The sequence below is a fragment of the Chionomys nivalis genome, chromosome 5, assembly GCF_950005125.1.
Source record: "Chionomys nivalis chromosome 5, mChiNiv1.1, whole genome shotgun sequence".
NCBI classification, from domain to species: Eukaryota; Metazoa; Chordata; class Mammalia; order Rodentia; family Cricetidae; genus Chionomys; species Chionomys nivalis.
This window is the reverse complement of record NC_080090.1, coordinates 56,583,866-56,605,076: the sequence shown is the minus strand read 5'-3', so window position 1 is coordinate 56,605,076 and position 21,211 is coordinate 56,583,866. Positions and strand designations below refer to the sequence as shown.

Below are 21,211 nucleotides of genomic sequence, written 5' to 3'. Positions count from 1 at the left end.
CACTCGCAGCTTTTCCAGTTGTTTTCGAATTCACCAGACCAATTACCTAAAAGATATCTAGACAATTATTTAGACAGATTAGCTGCATGAGTCATATTGAATGCTGGTGACACACAGCCCCAGATGGATAGAAATGTCTGACAGACTAGGGTATGGACTTGCCTCTCAACATACCCCAGCTGCCATACCCCCGTGGCACATTCATTCTTGTCAGCTGAGTGCATGGAAGACACCTTCTCCCTCGTGCACCTCTTTGGCTTCCCTAGCAGCTCAGCTGATCCTGCTTCTGCTAAGTGACCTATGCTGCATTCTCTTGGGTTGTCTGATCTTACACAGGATTTAAAGATAAACGCCCATGACAACAGGTGTTGAGATTGCCAGCAGTAGGGTTCCCAATCACCACTAGACCCAACCTCCCATTTGGGCTACGGTATTCTACCAACCCTTTGGCTAAAACAGTACACACAGGTACCTGCTCCTTCAATAAGGCAGTCTCTTGATTTAAATTCGCTCTGTTGCAGACTCTTCAGCGGTGTGCAGAGCCTGAAACTGCCATTACCTTTTCCTTGCCCTGCAGCTACGCTGTGTTCTCGGGCAGCCCTGTGGGGTCTGTGCTCCAGCTTGTCTCAGCTCCAGCACTTGTTGTTGGGTTTGCTGATACTCTTAGCACTGCTGTGGCATCCACCAGGCTAGGTACCGACTGCTGAGGCAATGTGCCTTCCACCACAGCCACCTAGCAAAGCTCTGCTCCAGCTGCCTTCTAGCACCAGCTGCATTCGTTCTGGGTCCAGACTGGTGCACGGAGTGGAGCGGAACTCAGGAAAGCAGGCTTGCTGCTCTGAAAGAACCCCACTTAAATTATCTTATAGGGAATTTGGACGTTGTCAATCTCTCTGGCTACTTCCTGCTGAGCGGGGACGTTGCATTCTTACTGCCATTTTCAGCCGCGCTCAGACACAGGTCGCGGCAGCGACTGGAGAGAGGCGGAGACTCTACCTCCCCACCTAGCTGTAAGGTAGAGGCGTGGCAGCGCAGCCCTGACCCCATCGGGTGGGACAGATCCCACCTCAGCCTATTGCCCCGGCAGGGACAGAGGTCCAGGCCAACAGATCTTAATGCGGTTGTGCTGAGCTTCTATGCCCTGAGGCACACGCTGGGAGTGGCCTAGCGTTCTGGCCTTGTCTCTCTCTTCAAGGCAGGTCCTGGGTGTTTGCAGCTTCGCAGACCCTCAGAGCTGCTTGGCCTTGGAGCCGCAGTTGCTCACACTCCACTGCAAACTCAGGCTCGGGAGGTCTCGGTAATTCAAACCACATGAATCTAACTCCCTTCCTTAGCATACCTTGTTCAGCAGCAAAATTCAGATCTCTACCAAGCTTGTCCCAGGATAACACATTAAGATTGCCAGAGATGGCAAACCAAGGAGCAATTGTGTCACATTCAAAAACCTTTCCAATGCGCTCCTTAACAGCTCGTTAAGAGCCAGAAAAATCAGGTGTGATGTTGAAGCGCCCATTCTAAAATCCCATTCTATTATTTTCATTTTAAACCGTCCACTTTGGTCGTGGCTCTCACTTTGATCCGTCTGCTACAGTCGCAGCTTTCATTACCCCCACTCTCCCTTCTACTGGCAAGAGCGGAAAACCTGCTTTTTTCGCGGATCCCCAGTCTTTACCTGAGGATTATCCGGTGTACCCCCTGACTGCAGCAAGTTCTGGGCTCCACAGAGAGAGGTTTGGAGGTTCCCCGTACGCGGCACCACTTGTCTTGTCCCCGTACGGGCCACCATTTGTCACAGCCACCCTCATCCCGCAAGGATGATGCGACCACCGGAGCTCTTCTCACTGCAGTTTATTCCAGGACCTTTTTACAATTATATCTCTCTCTCCCTTTCTCTCTCTCATTCACACACTCCCTCTCTCCTCTTTTCCTCTCTCTCCAGACAAACCTCTCCCAGCCCTTAAGTAGGCATGGGCTACCAATCCTGGATTGCCAGGTGGGCACTGCTCATAGGTCCACGCATATGCAAGCAGCTGACAATCATTGCATGATAATAGCATAAGTCAGGCCAAGTTGATATTAGGAGTTGATTATCACAGAGAGCACTCGCTTTCGGGATCGTGGAGGGCGGGAGCCAGCACCATCAGGTGCGACTCCACGCAGCTCTCTACACATAGCCATCAGGTGTGACTCCACACGGCTCTCTACACCCTCCTCCCTTGAATCCTCCCCCAAGATCCCCATGCTCCCAATTTACTCAGGAGATCTTGTCTTTTTCTACTTTCTACCTCCCATGTAGATGATATCTATGTAAGTCTCTCTTAGTGTCCGCATTGTTGTCTAAGTTCTCTGGGATTGTGGTTTGTAGGCTGGCTTTCTTTGCTTTATGTTTAAAAAGCACCTATGAGTGAGTACATGTGATAATTATCTTTCTGGGTCTGGGTTACCTCACTCAAAATAATGTTTTCTAGTTCCACCCATTTTCCTGCAAAATTCAAGCTGTTGTTATTTTTTTTCTGCTGTGTAGTACTACTCCATTGTGTAAATGTACCACATTTTTCTTATCCATTCTTTGATCGAGGGGCATTTAGGTTGTTTCCAGGTTCTGGCTATGACAGACAAAGCTGCTATGAACATAGTTGAGCACATACATGTCCTTGTGGCACGATTGAGCATCCTTTGGATATATACCCAAAAGTGGTATTTACTGGGTCTTGAAGAAGGTTGTTTCCTAATTTTCTGAGAAATCTCCACACTGACATCCAAAGGGGTTGTAACAGCTTGCACTCCCACCAGCAATGCAGGAGTGTTCCCTTTACCCCACAACCTCTCCAGCATAAGTTGTCATCAGAGTTTTTGATCTTGGCCATTCTTACAGGTGTAAGATGGAATCTCGGAGTTTTTTTGATTTGCATTTCTCTGATGACTAAGGATGTTGAACATTTCCTTAAGTGTCTTTCAGCCATTTTAGATTTCTCTGTTGAGAGTTCTCTGTTTAGGTCTGTACTCCATTTTTTTATTGGATTATGTGATCTTTTGGTGTCCAATTTCTTGAGTTCTTTGTATATTTTGGAGATCAGACCTCTGTCTAATGTGGGGTTAGTGAAGATCTTTTCCCATTCTGTAGGCTGTCATTTTGTTGACTGTGTCCTTTGCTTTACAGAAGCTTTTCAGTTTCAGGAGATCCCATTTATTAATTGTTTCTCTCAGTGTCTGTGCTGCTGGGGTTCTATTTAGGAAGTCGTTCCCTGTGCCAATGCGTTCAAGTGTACTTCCCATTTTCTCTTCTATAAGGTTCAATGTGGCTGGCTTTATGTTGAGGTCTTTCATCCATTTGGACTTGAATTTTGTACATGGTGATAGATATGGGTCATTTTCATTTTTCTACATGTTGATATCCAGTTATGCCAGCACCACTTGTTAAATATGCTTTCTTTTATCCATTTGATTTTTTTTTTGCTTCTTTATCAAAGATCAGGTGTTTGAAGATGTGTGGATTGATATCCGGGTCTTCTATTTGGTTCCATTGGTCCTCCTATCTGTTCTTATGCCAGTACCAGGCTGTTTTCAGTACTGGAGCTCTGTAGTAGAGTTTGAAGTCAGGGATTGTGATACCTAAAAAATTGTTTTAAGAGGTTACCTTATAATGCTCAGACTTTTGTGACTTGGTTTTGTTCATTAACAAACTTGTTTCTCTGGTGTGATCCAGTGGGAAGCACTAGCACCGTTTGTGGTGCCCTGGGTTCAACCTCCAGCCTCACAGAAAGAAAGCAAAACAAAGCAAAAACTGAACAAACTCTGTTCTTCCTTCATATTTAAAATTTAAGGTATAGTTCCCCCACTTGGTGTGTGTGTCATATGTGCACAGGTGTGCCTGTGTGCGTGCACAAAAGCCAGAGGACACAGTCTAGTATCCTTCTATATCCTCTTTGCCTTATTCTTTTGAGGCAAGATCTCTCCCTCAACCTGGATCTCGCAGTTTCATCAGCTAAGCTGGAAGTCAGCAGTCTCCAGCACTGGGGTTACAGCCGTTCTTGAGATGCATCTAGCTTGTTCCTAGTTGCTGCTGGGGTCTTAACTCAGTTCTTCATGTTGTGCAGTGATCACTCTTGACCACTGAGCCATCTCTTCAGCCCCCTAAACTGCACTTTCCTTTCAATACAATGTTCCTTGTTCACTGAAAGGTTAGTTTAGAACTCTGTGTGGATCAAAGATTCAGGAAGGTTTTAATTTACCACCCAGATGATTTGGTCACGAGAAAATAAGGTTCACTTTTATTTTTATTTTTTTTTTTATTTTTCAAGACAGGGTTTCTCTGTAGCTTTGGAGTCTGTCCTGGAACTAGCTCTTGTAGACCAGGCTGGCCTCGAACTCACAGAGCTTCACCTGCCTCTGCCTCCCGAGTGCTGGGATTAAAGGCATGCGCCACCACCGCCAGACAAGGTTCACTTTTAATGTAATTCATGGGTTGCATTTAAATTCCTTTTGGCTGACCCTAAGACTTGGAATACCCAGGAGTAAGTTGGTCTCCTGCTCAGCTTCTGTGTGTGTCACAAACGTAGGAGGCATCTCAGGAAGATGCAGAGAGGGAACTGTAACTCTTTTTAAAATGGTTACCATGTAAATAATGCTTTTGACCAAAACCAGTTCATTTCTCCAGAGTATTTTTGTCATTTTGAATCATTGTACAAACAGGCCATTCATCAAGACTGACACTCCTTTAGGAGGCTGGAAAGTTTTCAGTCATGCCAAGGAGAGTGAACCAAGAAGGAGGTAGTTTTACATGCATCAGGCACTGTGATTCCTGGCTTACTTTGGCACAGTAACAGAACTTTATATTAACTACAACTGTGTCTTACATGGATTAAAAGGGCCAAATTTTGAGTGCTTGTCATCTCAGGTGTCATTTGAAAGAATAAAGGGTTAGGCCTGAAAGAATGAGGTATTTTACTTCAATTTTTATTGTGAAGATTGTTTAAAATTTTTCAAAAGATTAAGGGTCTGATGTTGGAGTCTGCTGTCTTTCTGTTAACTCTATTTATTTATTTATTTGTTTGTTTGTTTATTTATTTTTCTTTGAGGCTAGAGTCTCATTATGTAGACCACTCTGGCCTAGAACTTAAAAATCTTCCTGCCTAGCTGGACGGTGGTGGTGCACGCTTTTAATCCCAGCACTCGGGAGGCAGAGGCAGGCAGATCTCTGTGAGTTCAAGGCCAGCCTGGTCTACAGAGCTAGTTCCAGGACAGTCTCCAAAGCTACAGAGAAGCCCTGTCTTGAAAAAAAAAATCCTCCTGTCTCAGCATCTCAAGGTCTTAGCTTACCAATATAGGCCATTCACCTGATTAGAAGTATTACATTTTTCTGATTTTATATGTCCACAGGTGAACATCTTACCTATTTCTCTCCTACCATCATTAGCCTGGCTCCCTACGTGCTAAGTCCTGTCTCCTTCCTGGGGTTTTCTTCTTTGGCGTCTCTTAAATAAAAAAATCATCAGTGAAATTTCCTTTTTATTTACTTTGCCAGCCACATTTCAGCAACATATCTTGTTTCCTCTAATTGTTCCCATGGCAGTTGGGTTCCTTTATTATGGCTATCATAGCTAACTATATAGGCTGGGTAGCAGTCAGCAGAAAGTTATTTTCTTGCCAATCTGGAAGCTAGGAATCCAAGATCAAGTTGTTGATTTACTTATTTTTCATTTTAAAGGTTTATTATACAAGGTTACATAAAGCTATTCTCATGGAAATATACGCTATGCTTTGAGAATGTTTTCTACATACCCTGCTGCACCTCCTTTCTCTCTTCTCCTAGCTCCTGTCAGCCCCCTTTGTACCCCAGGTGATTTGGCTTCTACTCTCATGCCATCTGTACTTATGTGATTTTATGTACCTCTAAGTCTGGGCCACACAAATGAGAGAAAATATGCAATATTTGTCTCTCTCAGACTGACTTGATTCACTTAACATGATTTTCCGCAGTTGCATCCAATTTTCTGCAAACAACCTAATTTTATTCTTACCACTGGGAAAAAATCCCATTGCATATATAAAACCATTCCTCTGTTGAGGACACCTAGGTTGGTTCTGTAATTTAGCTATTGTATATGGTAAACATTGATGTGCAAGGATCTCTGTGATATGTTTTCTTTTTTTTTTTTAAATATTTATTTATTATGTATGCAATATTCTGTCTGCATGTATGTCTGAAGGCCAGAAGAGGGCATCAGACCTCATTACAGATGGTTATGAGCCACCATGTGGTTGCTGGGAATTGAACTCAGGACCTTTGGAAGAGCAGGCAATGCTCTTAACCGCTGAGCCATCTCTCCAGCCCCCTGTGATATGTTTTCTTAAAAATCCTTTCAGTAAATCCCTGAGGAGGTGTGTAGCTGGATCATTTGAGAGGTCTGCTTTCTGGGTTTAGAGGAGCCGCCTTACTGACCACCAGAGTGGCTGGAGTAGCTCACATTCCTATGAACGAGTGTATACAAGTTTGATATGGGATTCTCCTTTGTATGCTGTGAATACCATTGGTTAATAAAGGACTGTCTTAGGCCTGTGCAGAGCAGAATGGAGGTAGTCAGAGAAAACTAAACTGAATGCTGGGAGAAAGAAGGCTGAGTCAGTGAGAAGCCATATAGCTGCTGCTGCTGCTGCTGCTCGAGACAGATGCTGGACAGAACCTTGCCGGTAATCCATAGTCATGTGGCAATACACAGATTAATATAAATGGGTTAAATTAAGATGCAAGAGTTAGCCAGTAAGAAGCTAGAGCTAATGGGCCAAGCAGTGATTTAATTAATACAGGTTTTATGTGCTTATTTTGGGACTGAGCAGCCGGGAACAAACAAGCAACCTCCTACAACACAGTTGTCTGCATCTGGATCAGCATTTTGTTATTTGTTTTCTCCATGAATGTTGTGCTTACTATGATGAGATGGAATCTCAGTGTAGATTTTCATTTCATGTCTCTGGTAGTTAATGATGTTGAATGTTTATTGACTGAGTTGTTCATAGTTTTAGTGTTTAGTGCTTTTTAGTTCTTTATATACTTTAGGTATAAATCCTCTGTCGGATGTATGGCTGGCAAAGATTTTCTCTCATTCTATAGTCTTTCTTCCCTTGGTTGCCTCCTATGCTATACAGAAGCTTTTTTTATTCCATCTGTTAGTGTTGGAGCTATTTCCTGAATGAGAGCTTATTCAGAAATTATTTGCCTGTGTCGATATCATGACAATATCAGTGTCCCTACTTTCCTTCATCACTTTTAAAGCTTCAGCTTCTTGACCCATTTGGAGGAGATTATAATATGGAGTAAGAAATAGAACTTGGTGTCATCTTACATGTGTGAACATCCAGTTTTACCAGCACCATTTGTTAGAAGCTGTCTTTTTAAGGTGCCAGCAGATGGCCATGGTCACACAGTCTTCCTCTGAACGAGGCTGTGTCTCGTCCTCCCCATAGCATCACACGCCCCCATCCCATTAGACTAAGGCCCACCTTACCGAAGGAGGCATCTTAGTCACCTCTATAATGACCTTGTCTCCAAAAGCCATCGCACTGTGAAGTGCTAGGGGTCAGCACTTCAGAAAATGAACTTTGAGAGGGGGTGAGAAGCCATAATCCAGCCCATTACAGGATCCCACAGTAGACATCACAATGATTATTGGTCAGAGACAGGCCCAACTGAGAATCAGGGTTGCTGCAGGACTAAGAAGACTAAAAATGCGGCGTACCTGAGCACGTGCCTTCAGGTCATCCAAGTTTTTCAGCTGAAGGAGAATGAAATAAAATTCACTCTGAATATGCGCCACGTTTTCCCTATCTGGTTTTCATGGATGGACAGGTAAATTGTGACTAGCGCTGTCGTGAACATGAGAGTGTAGACGTCTCTTTAGCTTGTGGTTTCATTTCTTCTGGTTGTATATTCACCAGTGAGATTGCTGTATCATATGGTACTTGTTTTTTGTTAAGGGACCTCGACACTGTTTCCCAGCATGGCTGTACTAATTTGCACCCTCCCAACAGTGTGCAAGGACCCTCCTTTCTCCAGAACTTTGCCAACATTTGTTATCCGACTGGACTCATGTGGTACCTCATTGTGGGCTCTTTGATCTTTAAAACGAATGAGTTCCTGTCATTGGAACTGTAGATCATTTTGTGACCTAGAATAAGTTAGACATGAAAAGACAAGTGCTGAACGATTACCTCTATATGAAGTCTGACAGAGCTGATCTCGCAGGACTGAGAATATTCAACATGGTGTCACAGAGGCTGAGGAGAGGGGGAAGAAGGGGGAGATGATGGGACGAATTTGATCATTGGTACTAAATTGTGGATAGGTAGAAGTAAGAGGTTCTGCTGTGCTATCGTAGTCAGTGCCATAGATAAAACTACTGTATTGTACATTTTACACCACCAGGAGAATGACGAGGCATGCTGGCACTAGCTTTTAGTCCCAGCACTTGGGAGGCGGAGGCAGGCGGGTCTCTGAGTCATAGGCCAACCTGGTCTACATAATGACTTCTAGGCCAGCCAAAGCAACATAGTGAACCTTTCCCTCACAGAATACAATAACAATTGCAAGGAAGAAGTGTTTTGAAACTTTATTATAAAGAAATACATGTTTTTGAGAAGATAAATATGTTAAACTTGATTTAGACATTATACAATGTATACATTTGTCGAAATAGTACATAACACCCCATTAACATATTTTATGCTTAATGTATCATTTAAGGATAAATTTTAACTTAAGTAAAAAATAAAATGAAATATTTTCAGCACTTTTCATGTGCCAATTACTATGTGAGGCACCTTATATTGCATGTATCTAATTCAGTCTTCAAAATGGTTTTATAAAATATGAACGACCAGTGTTCCGGTCTGGGCCTGTTTGCTTGTGTACTGCTGGCTGGGGCTGCAGTCACCTACATGCTCAGCTGGGATGGAATGTTCCAGATGGCTCTTTCACATGGGTTTGGGGAGAGGAGGAGGACACAAGGAGCTTAGTAGAGGCAGCCAAGATTCTGTTCTCTCCATGTAAGCGCGGAGCTTCTCCATACGGTTGACTCTTCGGCAAGAAAGCCACATTCCTTCCCTGGCAGTCTCTGGGACTGCCAAGGGCGGAAGCTGCTCGGCCTCTCAGGGCTCAGACCGAGAATGGGAGCTGTCGCTCTTCCACTGTTCTGCTCAAGCTAAGTCCAGAGGTAGCCCAGATGAAGAGGAAAGGACTATCCAGGCCACCGATAAGAAGGTTGTAACCCACAGGGGTCCTCCTTAGACAGTAGCTGTCAGGCACAGTTTGCCAAAAAAAAGAAGAGAAAAATGCAGAGGTAGAAGGGAGTTGCCATGGGCTACATAGTAAACACTGAGTGGTTTTTCAGTACAAATCTAAATGAGCAAATGATCTGGAATCACTCATAAAGAGCAAGAGATCTTTAGAATACTAATAGTTCAGTCATATCAGTGAAAGGAACTTGTACTACTGCAATAGATGAACTCTGTGAGTTACTCAACTATGAGACGCAGAGCAGAGAATTAGTTCCATTGTGCCGTGGTCTCTGTCCTTGTTCTCTCTAAGCTGTAGTTGATGTGACTGTGTAATAAATGAAGTCAAAGTGGGTTTGGGGCTTCTTTTCTATTCACACAATTATCTTGTAAGGACACGTAAATAAATGAAACTAAATGATCAAGCTGGATAGTAGGGACAGAAAGATGGCTCAGAGGGTAAAGTCACTTGTCATCAAGCCTGATGACCTGAGTTTAATCCCTCAGACTCCCATGGTGAAAGGGAAGGACAGACTCTCCCAAATGGTCTTCTGACCTCCACAGGATGCCGTGACACATGCATACCCACAATAAATAAATAAATAAATAAAATTCTTAAAAAGAATAGGGAAACTTTTTTAAAGTAAAAAACTATACAGTATGCTAATATTGCTAGGTAAATTTTTATCCCTTTTGGTTCAGCTAGCATTAGCCTCAGTATCTGTTAAGTACCGGATACACATTTGACAAAAAATATACATTTGAATTCATTAGCTAAGACCCATCAATAATTTTTACACTAAAATTAGCTTCTGAGAGTTATTTCTTAGCAACAACTTTTAAAGTTTTGTTAATAAATATGAAGGCAAGTGAGCCTTGGGACAAAATATCTCCTCCTGTGTATACTCTCTTTGATTTCCCTGTTCAGTGAATGGGAAATTTCGTATGTCGCCAACAGCTAGGGAATCTGTGCTAATTCAACATAATCTGATTTAGATAAGGGGCTGGCGAGTTCCAGCCCATTGGCCTAATGTGGCCAACTGCCTGGTTTTGCAAGGGAAAATGTCAGAGCACACCAGCTCGTGTGGGTAGGTCGACAGCTGTTTCCTCCCTACCTTGGCAGACCTAAGAGAGTTGCAGAGATTGTGTGAACCACGGTGTTTCCTGGCTCTGGAGGAGAAGTCTGGTAGTCCGTTCGTTTTCCATTGGCTAGTTGCTGGCTTAAGGTGAAGCTGGTGAGAGCAGGAAGGTGAGGATGGGCGCAGTGTCCAGGAAGAGCTATGATATGGACGGAGGCTGTTATACTGCCTGTGAGACCTAGGAAGATGGCAGGGGATAATCAGAAGCTTAGAGCTCCCTTGATTTATTAGTCTGCTGGCATTTTGTTGGTAATGTGGTAAACACTGGTCTAGGAAGCGGGGACTCAGGGTGCCAGCCCACCCCTCATGGGCAGCTTGGTCAGTTTCTGCCATCCTGCCGCTCAGACCAGATCGTGTCAGTCTCCCCAAATCTTTCCGTTCCCCAAACCTTTCCGTTTCATTCATGCTCTAGTCCAGACTCCTCCGCTGTACAGTCGGGGTCTTATCCCACTGACTCCGGTCTCGCTCCTGTCCGTCTGGGCTCTCTATTACAGTCGTGATGCCGTCTTATCCATTGTTGCTCCACCGCGCTCTCCTGATCACACAGTTCATGTACATTCTGGGGCGCTCATCGCCAGTCTCCCTGACTTTAATGCATGTGCTCCGGTGCCAGTTTGCTTTGGTCCCACTCCTAGCTTTTCAAAGGTCTGTGAATTTCTATTTTCTTCAGTTTTCCTTAGCTACTCATCTCAGTATATTTTCCTAGTTCATAGAGGCTGCAGCCAAGTTTTCAATGTATTTGTGAAAGCATTAATACCATGTATTAGATATTTCAAAAAAAATATTCTTGCTGTTTAGTTTTTGGTTTCTTATTAGACTGTAAATACCATGAAAGCCGGATCCTTGCCTATTGTGTGATTGGTTGTAGTCTTAGTGTGTAACATAGAACCAAACACAGTAGTGTGTAAGGAAAATGCTATGAAGGAAGAAATTGTGGCATAAACCTTCTCTAAGTTGATACAAGTTTTTATAATTATCATAAAGTATTTTTCCTTTTCCTCTAATTTTCCTTAATTCTAGTATTGATCTCAGTGGAATGAAAATGTTAAACTCAAGTGCCTTCTTCCATTTATCAACTTTGGGGGTTGGGAAGAGCATAAAAAGGAGAAACTGATCAAATTGTAGGGTTGCACAACATTCAGGTTTCCTTCATTTCTTAATTTCTGTGTTTCTGGATTTTGTCCAATTCACACTCTTCAACCGTTTTTCGCCTTGCCAGAGTACCCGTATCTCAAACTTTTCTTTAAATTTACTGTTAAGTTATGATTGAATTGAAGCATAGTTGTGTGAGATCCATCAATGTGTGCATGCCATTGTGTTAACATTTAGAATGAAGGGGATGGGGAGGGGCATTCATGGTCAGAATCCATCTCTGAACCATTCCTGAGGAGACAGAGCACCTTTGGAGGGTCCCCTTGGTCACCAGGTGTCCCGCTTCAGTCCCACTTCCCAGGCAGGCTACCCTCGCTGGAGAAGACCAGTGAAATGGGCAGGGATGGACTCTCTTCATCATGGCTGGGTAAGCTGCTGTTCTCATGCTGTGACATAATCTTGGCAAAAGCAACCTCAAGAAAAGAGGGTGCTGTCCCTCAAGGTGGGGCGGTCATGACAGCAGGAGCGGGAAGCAGGGTCGTGCACATCTGTGGTCAGGCAGCAGTGGGTGACAGTCACTCTCCTCTTTATTCCGTCAGAACCGAGCCGTGGAATAATGCCACTCAGATTTAGGGCGGGTGTTTTCTCCACCACCCTCACAGACATGCCCCGAGGAGCTTGTCCCTTTAGTGATGCTAGATCCAGGTGCGTTGAAGATCAGTATTAATTATCCCGGGACTGTGAGGGTTAAAGAACTCGATAAAGCAAGAACTCACCTTGGACTTTAAGGAGAATAAGGCCAGGCAGAAATTCTTGAGCTGATGAAGTACAAGGACGATCAAGGCGTTCTGACCCCCACACAGGGCAGCCTTCGGTCTGCAACTGTCTGATGAGTTTGTTGTTTTCACATGAGTCTGGCATGGTGTCGGTGTCTGTGGTAGAGATGTCAGAAGTGGTGGTGTCTGCTTAGCGTAAGTGGAAAGTCAGCACAAGCCCTGGAGCCCGCAGCTGGTGCCAGCAAATGGATTACAATCAGAATGAGGTCCCCGGCCTTCTCACTTCTTACTTGATATTGAGACCTGAGCTCAGCTTCCTAAACGTTGTACAGAGGTGGTGGCTGTGGCCACTGAGTACGCTGAGGTGAACTTCACAAAGACTTCAGACACAGTCCTTAGCACTGTCGCTCTGCTTGTTACTCTTGTCCTCTTGGATTCGCCGAGAGTCAGAGATGCCAGAAGCAGAAAAAACTGCAGATTTTCTTGACATGAAAGAGAAGTCAGGAAGCAGGCAGAGCTGGTGCTGGTTCAGTATCTCAGGGATTCATCCTTCGTTGATCTTAACTTTCCCCTGTGACTGCCTCTACGTTCCCTAGTGGCTGCTGTGGCTCCAGCACCCTGTGTTCATTCCCGGCAGAAAGACTTGAGGACAAAAGATACAAGAATACAACTCATTGGCTGTACTTCCATTTAAGGAGCCTTCTGGAAAGCTATGCCTAAGAACATTTGCTTATGTGACGTTAGTCACAAATGAGTCTGCTCACTTATAATAGAGGCCATGTGCTTCTCTATCCCCCCCCCACACACAGCTATCCACCATTATTTTTACAGAGGTGAAGACCACCAGTCTTGCTGCCATCACTTCTGTGACCTAGAAACACGATCGTCTTTTCTGTGGTGTGAAGTCCCAGAAGGGTAACCATGGAGTCTCTCCCTGTTCTAAACATTTCTTGACTCCATCACATAACCTAGAACAGTCGGCTCTGCTTTAATGCACTTGTTTCTGTTTTGGCCTGTGGTATCACTTTTCTGTAATACATAATTTAAAAGAAAAATGTTAAACTTTGGTTGAAGTAAATTATCCAGACTTATGGGGAATCTGCAGAAGTTTGAGCTTTCAGAATAAAGCTGTCTGCTATGCTAGGTGAAACCTTAAGCTGACAGACTTGAACAAGTCACGTTTTATGCCATTCCAGGAAATCAGAGCACTGTGGAGTGATCTGTGACTCACAAATATTCTTCTTGTTTAATAAGAAATCAAGATTAATTTACGATAGACATTTTATTGAGGCATAGTGACAGGGGCCTATTGTAATTGCAGCCACTCCTCTGGAGGCCAAGTTCAGAGCCAGCTTGAGCAACTTCAAAAGGCTCTCTCTAAAAATAAAACATATAAATGGTCTGGATGTAGCTCATTGGTGGAGTTCTTGCCTCATACATATGAGGAGGACCCAGGTTCAAACCCTGTATCACAGATGAGAGCAGGAGTGGGGCCGCTTCTCCCCTGGAGGACTCCCTGGTTCTTTACTCCCTGTACTGTTCATCACCACCCAGCTGTGGCCGGAGAGGCCAAGTCCGTTCCCTATGCCTTCCTTTCCTATGAGTCTGTTATTGTTCTAGCCATGTAGCTGGTAGAAGGCAGGAAGGGAGATTATGTGTTAAGCTTCCATTTAATGTGTAGCCAACTTGGAGAAAGAGCAGGTGATAAAAGTGTGAAAAGATTAGTGAACGTGCGCTGTGGGTGCTTACCCATCGAGTATTTATGGTCTACCCTAGGCGACGTGCTCAGAATGGATGACGTGTGTTTACCCTGAAGGAGTTGTGTGTCTCTTTGAAAGGACGTTCCGGGTACAGAGACCCTAGTCTGCTTTTGGGCCTCATGAAAGGAAGCTTGACCAGAAGTGAGCACGTTCTGGTTCTAGTAGGCTGCAGCGAGCGAGGAGTGAGGCAGTGTGCTGTCCAGTGAGGCGGTATGTTGTCCAGTTCCACCACGGTGAATGGATGCCTGCCATGCTGGCTAGTCCCAAGTCAGCTCCACAGACTAGAGCCATTTGGGAAGTGGAAACGCAGTTGAGAAAACGCCCCCATCAGAGTGGCCTCCGGGCAAGCCTGTGCTTCATTTTCTTAGTGATGCATGGGGGCTGGGAGGGTCATCCCTGTGTGTCATCCCTGGGCTGGTGGTGCTGTGAGAAACCAGGCTGAGTGAGCCATGAGGAGCGAGCACTCCTCCTCCACGGCCTCTGCACCAGCTACTGCTTCAGGTTCCTGCCCTGACTTTCTTCGTGAAGGGCTGTGAGCGGGACATATAAGCTGCAGTGAACCCTGCCCATCTGAAGTGGCTTTGGGTCTTGGCATTCTGTCCCAGCAGTGGAAATCCTAAGGCAGACTGTGGCTAGCTTGTTAAAGCTGGAATGACCTGGTGACATTTTAAAATAAGTGTCGAAAAGTGATCAGTGGCTCATGCTGAACTGTGATTAGGTCTTGGAGAATACTTTTTAACACCGCTGGGGTTGGGAGAAGTGAACAGAAGTGACATTATCATGCTTTTAGGTTTTAATTTTTGAAGAACTGGAGAGAGAGACAAAACTACCTTTCTTTTAAGAGAAGAGGCCACATAAGGAGGCCTGTACATGACTTTAGAATAAACTTTGAAAAGGACACCTGTGTCTCAGATATTTAAGGAGAGAGTGTTCATGCTTCCCACGAAGAGGAAAGTCAGCCCTGTGTCTGTGAGGAGTGGGTCTCACTGATGAGCAGCTGGGGAGGATTCGGAAGAGCTCTGAGGACACAGGGTTTGCGGAATTAGCGGAATGGGTCATTACGTTCACTTTGTCCTCAGATGTGCCCACTACAGCCTCTGAACCTACAGGAAGCAGGTTCTTGTTTGTTTCTCTTAGACTGTTAGAGCACTTGGCTGCAGCAGGTGAAGCAGAGTTTTGTCTCCTTGATCAGGTTTGAATATTTCCTCTGAGCCTCTTCATCAGGAAGCTCCAGGCTTCCTACAGATATCTCCCCTTCCTCACAACTGTCCATTGTGGCTGAGGGAAGAAAGAGAAGGGCAGAGTCCACACAGGAAGTGTCCAAGGCTCCCACGCGTCTGCCTGCTGGAGCTCCCACCACCAGCACAGAATCATCCTCCTCATCCCTGCTCAGGGCTGTGTGCAAGGTGCCAGCTCAGGTCCAGGAATCCACCCCAAAAAGCCTGGCAGCCCCACTGGCTTACTCCACCTCCCCCTCAGCTCCACAGACCTGCTTGACTCCATTGCTTCCCTCAAACTCAGAGATCCACCTGCCTCTGCTTCCTGAGTGCTGGGAATAAAGGCCTGTGCCACAATGCTAGCCTACTTATTTTGTTTTCTATTTTTATTTTTTTGTTTTGTTTTGAAACAGGGTCTCACTGTGTACCCGGGCTGCTTTAAAACTCTGTGTAGACTGGACTAACTTGAAACTCACAGAGCTGCGCCTGCCTCAGTCCCCAATGTGCTGGAATTAGAGGAGTCTACCATGATGCCCCTGCACATTGCTTATTTTAAAAGCAGCTCCTTCATTCACACTGTCCTCTCAGCATAGGTAATTAATACACCCACCCCTTGGTGTGATACAAAACTAGTGCAAAATAAAAATGTGGGTCACAATCCATTAAGAAATTCTAAACAGTGACACAATGTTGAACCATGGACCCTCTGTGACAGCCCATGAAGCCAGAGCCGACTTTGGGAGCCCACAAGATGTCGAAGTTGGTTCTCTATCAAAAGTATGAGTGTATTTAAAACCCAGTGTCACTGGACAGTGGTGGCGCACGCCTTTAATCTTAGCACTCGGGAGGCAGAGGCAGGCGGATCTCTGAGTTCGAGGCCAGCCTGGTCTACAGAGTGAGTTCCAGGACAGCCAGGGCTACACAGAGAAACCTTGTCAAAAAAAAAAAAAAAAAGACAAATAAATAAAAATAAACCTCACTATCAAATTACTGGAAACATACCAAAACTGTACCTCTGTCAAATTCAGGCTGACTAGATTTCATCTGAAAATCTGCCTGTTCGCAAGCACATACTCTGTTCTGGTGCGGGAACTCGCAACAGTGGGATAGATAATCCCCAAACATTTGAAAAAATTCCTAAACATTGAATATCCTATTTTAAAAATCAAGAGACTTAAAATGACTCTGAATCTTCCTGCTGCTCAACCTAAAATTAAGAAGTATTTGAAAATAGACTCCTGCATTCATTTTTAGTGAAAAGGCTCAAGAAGATTCTTGGGCAAAGGGAGGCCATATTGTGAGGGAGGCAGGGTTGGTGAGCCGTGGCTTAAGGCCAGACCCCCGTGCTGTGAGTTCCTTCCGGGAGCGGTAGAGGAGGTAGCAGTTCCTCAGCCTCTTCACTGGTCACCACACTTTGGCAGGCTTCACAGAGCCACTGGAACTTTCGTTGAAGCTTGTGCTTGAACCTCTTACAGAACAGTTACATGTATTTAAACTCCACTGTTAACAAATACAGCATTGTTTATGCTTCCGGTATGGTCACCAACTGTATGAATGCAGAGACTGGTGCCCAGAAGCTGTGCCTTAAGGGAAAAGACTGGGCTCAAGGCCCAGTGCTGACAGCTCATCCAGTTCCCCATGCTCTTGTAGGGAAAGGTCACCGGACCTGAGAGCCAGTTTGTCATGAGGAGATAGAACTAAGTTGATGGGATGAGACCCGACAGGACAGAGCGCTGAGGGTAGCATAGCCTAGGCTGTTGCCTGTTTAAGTCTAAGATTGAGACAAGTCAGTCCTCAAATGACTGTGCTCAGCGGGGTGTCACCGTCCATTGGCTGTGCTCAGCGGGGTGTCACCGTCCATTGGCTGTGCTCAGCGGGGTGTCACCGTCCATTGGCTGTGCTCAGCGGGGTGTCACCGTCCATTGGCTGTGCTCAGCGGGGTGTCACCGTCCATTGGCTGTGCTCAGCGGGGTGTCATCGTCCATTGGCTGTGCACAGCGGGGTGTCATTGTCCTTTGGCATAGCAGTTGTTTGTCAAGCTGAATTTTGGTGTCAGGTGGAATTTGTCCTTAAACCTGAAGTTAAATGTTAACCCTTCTCGTAAGGTGTTTTGTTCCCACGGATGACCACTCCCCTTTCTTTCCCTGCACCTTTGCGGTTTTACGCTATCCCATGGGTTTTCCTCTTCCCAGACCATGAACTCTCTGAAAATCAAGTCTTCCCCATCTTGAAATTATTGTGGAGGTCGTGTGCACAGTATCTTAGTCAAGTGAGTGACTGGCAAGAGGAAAGGAGGCATGTGTAAGTGGAAACAAGCCATTTCCGACTCAGAGTCTAAAAGGAAAACGGGGACCCCATACATCTGGAGGCACCCCTCTCCAAGTAGTCAGTGCTCAGTACAGTACAAGACCCCAAAGAAACCTGCAGAGGAAAGAAAGGCAAGGCCAGCTCTAGGCAATGGTCGTGGTAGTCATGAACTTTATGTTTTTCATTTTCTTTAGTCCAACCACCAAATGTCTCTTCCCCCAGCCGGAGGCTCCCTTGGATGAACTCCCCAGGCCTAAGCCAATGTTGCTCAGCCAATGCTGATCCCCACTTTTTTATCAAAACTAGTCCTTGTGTCCCCTTCCTTCAGAGCTGGTCTGAGCCCCACAATACCTACTAATTTAATGACTATTGATTCCTCTAACAGTTACAGACAACAAAGGGCATTGGCAGGTAATATGTTCCAGTCATGGGAATGAAATCAAATCTAAAACACATAACCCAAAAGACAGACCCAGTAAAACTGTATCAGGCACCGTGCCTGGGTATCGGATTATCCATGCTGCCTCCCCTTTGGCCCATATGGAGCAAACACTTGGAAATAACAGGCTGCCTGTAGGACTCCTGACCCTACACATCCACATTTATGCAGAGCTGTGGTGGAGCAGGCTGTAGATGTTATAGTTGCATTACAATATGATGCTGAGAACACAGACTTCACTGACAATGAAATGAAATGTCTGGGTTCTCTGGAGTCAGCCCCGCAAAATGGACTCAAGTCTCAGAGGAAAATGAACCAAGATAATCTCCTTGTGCTGCACCTGTAGGTGTCACTGGGTAGGACATGGTGCTAATGGGTGCCACCAGGGGGTTATTTCTCCCTTCTGTCCCACAATGTGGAGCCCAGGATTTAAAGTACTATGTGTGGTTAATGCTAGCACCTCTTACAGAAGAGAGTGAGCCAGGTTTCTCTGTTCAGTTTGAAAGCCAGGTCTCTTTCCTTGTCTGGAAGTGTTCTTGAGCAGTCTTTGGGTAGTCCTTTTCTGTATGCAGCGAGTCTTCAGTCCTGGACTTCGAAGTACCTCATTTGACCCTACTGTAGGAATATATTTATAGAATAGAGGTGTGGCCCCTTTAAGAGCCAGTTTGAGCTGTTGCTGGGTTTTGAAAGGTTCTGATAACTGGACTTTTGGATCACTGATAACATTTTTAATTTAGAGTTGGGACAGCTCCATCTGGTAAGAAGTACTGCTGGAGCAGACAGGGCACACTATTGTTCTAGAAGCAGTGGGGTTCAAATTCAGTTCTGCCCGAACAGGTACACAACCAAAACACTGGCTTCTGTTAAACTGTTCTTTTACACAACCATTTTCACTTTTGCAATTACTGCCACAGTTAACTTCTACTTGAGATTTTTGTACCACTCTTTGAAATGTATTTATTACTTTATACAAATATTTAAGGACATAGTTGGAAAACTGTTCTTCCTTGTTCTTAACTGAAACTAATCAATACAATGAAAATAAAGATCATTAAATTCTAGCTAAATAATACTAAGATTGAGCCCATGGATTACTGTTATGGAGTAATAATATCCAATTATTACTAACCTGGGATTAGGGTATGTTAACACAAGGGCCATGCCAGATGCAAAGAGAACCCTCTCCTTAATTATCCCAATGCCCTTGAAAACCTCGTTCCCTTTGTAGTCTGTGTGTTTGACAGGCTGGATTTATATGAACAGGATAAAAATCATCCTAGAGGTAAGTGGCTCTCTCTGCATACACCCAAGAAGTAGCTGGAATACACAAATGCATACACACACACACACACACACAAAAAAAAAACCCACAATGAATATACAGAGCAAAAATGCCATGAGTGTACAGGCACTTCATGCTAGTGTATCAGTGCAGAGAGATAGCCTGTGTTTTGTATGCTTGGCCCAGTTCTGGCCCAAGGAAGCTTGACAAAGCAGGTACATAGTCAGCGGTCAGGTGTGTGTTAAGTCAAATGCAGACTGCATTCCCCAGGCTCCCCACTGGTACTGTCCTGAGGATCCGGGAGAGGGTGCGCTGGCACAGCCTGGAGAGCTTAGGAGAAATAAGATTTGGAGAAAACCTTGAAGGAAGTACTAGGTAGGAATGATTGGTGTGTGGTGTGCAGTAGTTCAAGAGCGTTGGGGCGACAGGATCTGTGAAACCAGCAGGTTTTGTCTTATGGTTGTGACCTTTCAATGGCTTCAAAACTTTTTGCTCTTCAATTTAATAAGTCTTTCCTCTCCACTCCACTCTCCTTATTCACAAACATTCACTCACAGCCTAAGAAAGAGCTCTATGGAGGCATGGTGTACCTAATCCTAGCATAGGCAGAGGCAGACAGATCTGCGAGCTCAATTCAGCTCGGTCTACACACTGAGCTCTAGGCCAACTGTGGTGCTTTCAAAGAAAATGGACCCCAAAGGGAGTGGTACTGTTAGGTGTGGCTTTGTTGGAGTGGGTGTGGCCTTGTTGGAGGAAGTGTCGCTGTTGTCACTGTGGAGGCGGGCTTTGAGGTCTCATGTTTGCTCAAGCCACACCCTGTGTCTCAGTTCACTTCCTGTTGCCTGCCAATCAGCTCCAGCACCATGTCTGCCCTCATGCTGCCTTGTCACACCATGATAAAGGACTAAACCTTTGAAACTGTAAGCACACCATCCCAATTCATTGTTTTTTCTTTATATGAGTTGCTATGGTCTTGGTGTCTCTCTTCACAGCAATAGAAACCCTAAGACACCAATCAAGGCTACATAGTGAGACCCTGCCTCACCCTCAGAAATGAGCTGTCAATAAATCATCTTCTTTAGGAATGACACCTTCTGTTCCCATAAACGTGTGGCTTTTTGAGAAACCAACTTTCATATTGAGGATACCATCTATGAATTTTGCCAGTTCCCAGTAATTTAAGAGAATTCCTGTATGAATGACAGGAAAGTCTGGCTCTGCCTCCTGAGTCTAGGAATCACAGGTGTGCACAGCCACACCTAGAGAAAAGCAGGGTTTTTAGTATGGAGCAGTGGGTGGGAACTAACCTGGGATTTGTGAATTAGCTCTACAGCTGGCACGGACCTGAGTTCTTAGGACTAGCCTGACAGTAGGAAGGAGTGATTGTTGAGCTGTGGCTACCCAGGCCTTCTGAAAGGTTTCCAGGTTCACTTGACACCATCGTTTTAATTTGCATGTCTCCATGTTGGCAATACAAAAATCTTAAAACTCCATCATACCAGGAAAAAAAAAATGCTCAGAAAGTTTTTTCTTTTCTCACACTAAGAATAATTTTTCAACAAGGTTAAATAATACTTGGGCTAAAACCTGAATCAAAGCAAGATGCAAGCTTTTTCATTGACTGAGTCTCAAACCTAACATCATCTTTTTTTTTTAACTTAGCTACTAGAAACATTCAGTGAACACACTTTGTGGAGCTGTGGTTATTGTTGCAGGAGGCAAGATTCCCTGTGTTCCATATGGAGGGAACAGCACTGCAAACCCTTCTAATACAAGCTTCGGGCTTACTGGCCTTCTGCCTCTTGTTAACTCAGTCATCCCTTTGGAAGAAGGGTGCATCCTCATGGCCTGGTCCCCTGGGCATCCTATCAAACTCTGAGCAGGTGGAAGAGCCCAGACCTGCATGGCAGCTAACGGCAGCCTGTGCTT

The 21,211-nt window shown here is 44.9% G+C and overlaps 1 protein-coding gene across 3 annotated transcripts in view; it reads left to right on the top strand.

The window, feature by feature from the left end:
• The window catches only part of Nme7 (NME/NM23 family member 7), a 138,476-nt gene that overhangs the window by 117,119 nt on the left and 146 nt on the right, over positions 1-21,211 (top strand). The window lies entirely within an intron of this gene.